The following is a 3,543-nucleotide window of genomic DNA, read 5'->3' on the forward strand; positions in this document are numbered from 1 at the left end:
GTTACCCAGACCATTAACCACAACTTGATTCAATGGATCGCATATTTTGAGCAAAAAGAAACACATATTATTTTAGCGTTTATTAAGTCTTCCTCCATGATCAAGCAAAATAATATTTAACTTCTATCCTAATTAATCAATGAAATCACAAAATTATGATCTTGTTATTTTTTTTTTTAAATTATGTCTTGGTACTACATGTTGGAAAATCATTAACCACAACTTTATTCACATCATAAAAATTATAGCCGCGTCATAATTATATATGTTAGTTGGTTGAAGAGATTGATTGAATTAGTTAACAAGTATCAAATAGAAGTTTAAAAATATCTATTATATGATGGGTAAAAACTCTAATCAAATCATATTCTAGACAATAAAACAACATCAATAGCATGTAACGGTATCCTACCATATTCATATTGAACCAAGTAAGACCCTACACTATTCTGCAATAGCTAATAACCTATCCACTTCCTCTCCATTGAGGACCAAAATGCTTTGAATCCACAAATCATAATTGCATGGTTCAGATATGCGTTATTATAATGTGTTGGCTCAAAGCATTTTGGTCCACAAAAAAGAGGAAGAGAATAAGCCACTGGCTATTTAGAATAGGGTCTTACTAGGATCAATATGGATATGGTAGAATAATATTATATGCAGTGCCTATAATATGATTTTATTAGAGTTTTTACCTATCATTTATATAATATATATTTTTTGAATTGTATATTTGATACTTGTTAACTAATTCCGTCTCTTCAACTACCATTTTGATTCAATCTTACTAAACAGACTTACATTAACTTGTATCCGATACTTCTTAGAGAAAGAATTCAGATAAAGTTTGAAAAGCAATCGACTTCAATTATGGCTCTACTAAAGTTTGAAGATAAGACTTCAAATTTGGTTTTCGAATTTCATACAAATGAAAATCTAACTAATTACCCCTAAATAGTATTTTTCTGAATGGAAATATTAAATCTTCCTTCCTCATCAAGATAAATTATATTTAATTTCTATCCTAATAAATCAATCAAACCACAACTAATTATCAAGTTACCATATAAATTAAATTAGGATCTTTCCTTTTTTTTTTTTACTTGTTTTGGTATTTGTTGCAAGATATTTTCTATCTTAGAGAAAAAAGGAAATATTTTATCATGGATGTCCCTACCATGTGATTACTAACTCATAATTTTCAAATTTTATATCTTATGCTTAATTCTTTTGAGAACATTTAAACCTTAAATAAAAATGTGTAGGTTTGGCACGAGTAGGTTCAGCCTACAATTTTCATCAAATTTGAGATTGTGATGGTTCCGATTTCAAAATTGATCAATATTCTATTAGGTTTTCTTTAAATCTTCTTCTTTTTTTGCCTAGCCCTATCTAAATTTAAAATTCTAATTTTTTTTTGACATGTTAGGTCCTCTTTAAATTCAAAATTCTAACTTTTTTTTCTAATTAAGCCCTCCCTAAATCTAATTTCTTCTGTTAAGACACAAATTATTTTACACGTTAAATATTTTAAACACAATTTAACTGAATCTTAAAATGTTTAAATTGGTATTTAAAAATTAGTTCTTAACCACTCAAATTATAACACGGAAAAAAAAGATTATAACATCCCAATGGTTAGAGAAAAAGCATTCTAAACCAAAACATCATATATACTGCCTGTTTGTAAGACCACTCTCTGCATAAAATTTCCAGCTGATTTCAAGGAAAACGGAACTATTTTCCTCAAACTTTCTCAGATGCAAATAAAATTATAAGAACGATCATCTCTATCAAAAAAATTCAATCTAATTCAATAATTTTTATAAAAAAAAAAAAATGAAAGAAAAGCTAAGAGAAAATAAAACGATTTCTCTCAGTAAAATTTCAACGGAAATTATAAGAACAATCTAATTCAATGAAATTTATATCCATAAATTGGACGATTTCGAATCTAATTGAATAATTTTTATAAAAAAATGAAAAGAAAAAGAAAGATTTCTCTCCGACAAATGCCTCGATTTGTCGTCATGATTTAGAGAATGGATAATCAGACTCGTCATCTGTGTTTTCTTCATCACCGAGAAATCATTATACTAGTCTATAACGAGAAATTAAAACAATGGAAAATCATTGATAAAAGGAAGAGCAGAAGGAAAAAAAACTAAAGATGGAAAAGCAGCCATGAGAGGAGATTTGAGGAAGAGAGCCTTGATGATGTTTTTATACTTGAAATTAGGGTTTCTATGTAACTGAAATTACAACTATACCCCCGTTTGGCGATTTGTTTTTTATTTCACAAAATAAAGAAACGAGATATTTAATATTTATTTTCGATTCTAGCTTTTTCTACTTTTGTAAAATTATGAAAGGATTTCATATTATAATTTACTAGTCGAAAACTCGTGCGATGCACAGGATACGAAACTTTTATATAATTTAGATAAATAAATAAATTGACATATTTAATTTTAAGTAATTTTATATCATGCTATCAGAAATTTTTATATTATGTATATTTGAAATTAATATATATTTTTTATTGATAATTCAAATCAAATTAAATTAATTTTGAAAATAATTGATTAATTTTTTTTATAGAATTTTTTAATTAAAGGTGAATGATTTATTTATTTTTACAAAATTGAATGATTTATACTTTTTAGTAATTTTAATATATTTTCAAATTTTCTTATAACTGGAATTCTGTGAAACAATAATAATAAAATAGAAAATTAATTAAGAAATATATTAGAATATAATAAAAAACCAAAAATTGAATTAGACTACAATTAAAATTAAATATTAAATATATGATACAAAAGAATTACTATCCATGTTAAACAAAAATTAAATTAAACCACAATTAAAATTAAATATTACAAAAATTGAATTAAACTACAATTAAAATTAAATATTATATCTACGATACAAAAGAATTACAATCTATGTTAAAATGGAAGCAACATCAATATATTATGTTATAAACTATTAGCATCAATACTTTTTTAATATTGAACATGAAGAAATTTTATCAATTCTATATGTTATATATATAAAAAAAATAAAATTCATAAGAATTAGTCACAAATTCATCTTGATGATAATCATTTTGCTTGACTGAATTTCATGAGCACCAAGTATTCGAATTCAATTATTCATTATGCTATAATAACCAAACATATCCAATTGAATCGGCTTAAGGTAATGATTTGTCATATTTTTTGCTTGTAATATCTCATCAAGACATTCAATCAATTTGTTCTTCATTCTTTCACTGTATAGAATATCAGTCACGCTCGCAGATATCACTTTTTTTTAGGTAGAAACAGGAAAGAAAAGACCAAAAAGTCGAAGAATTAACCTGGAATTAGCCTAGGGAAGCTAACCCCCATAACATCTTCCAAAAGAAGAGAAGATAAGAAATCAGGAGGAGAACATAAGGTAGTGACGCCCAACATCCGCTCATGCCCATCGGCGGCCAAACGATCCGCAATCCTGTTTTGCTCTCTGAAGACATGGCTGAAACTGATGACGTCA

The 3,543-nt window shown here is 26.4% G+C and overlaps 1 non-coding gene across 1 annotated transcript; it reads right to left on the bottom strand.

Moving 5' to 3' along the window:
• Positions 1-2,002: 2,002 nt before the first annotated feature.
• Positions 2,003-2,089, bottom strand: LOC136210252 (small nucleolar RNA SNOR75). Its single transcript, XR_010677960.1, has one exon. It is a non-coding gene; the product is annotated as a small nucleolar RNA SNOR75 (small nucleolar RNA).
• Between the last annotated feature and the right edge of the window lie 1,454 nt (positions 2,090-3,543).

Source organism: Euphorbia lathyris, chromosome 10 (genome assembly GCF_963576675.1).
Source record: "Euphorbia lathyris chromosome 10, ddEupLath1.1, whole genome shotgun sequence".
Lineage (NCBI taxonomy): Eukaryota > Viridiplantae > Streptophyta > Magnoliopsida > Malpighiales > Euphorbiaceae > Euphorbia > Euphorbia lathyris.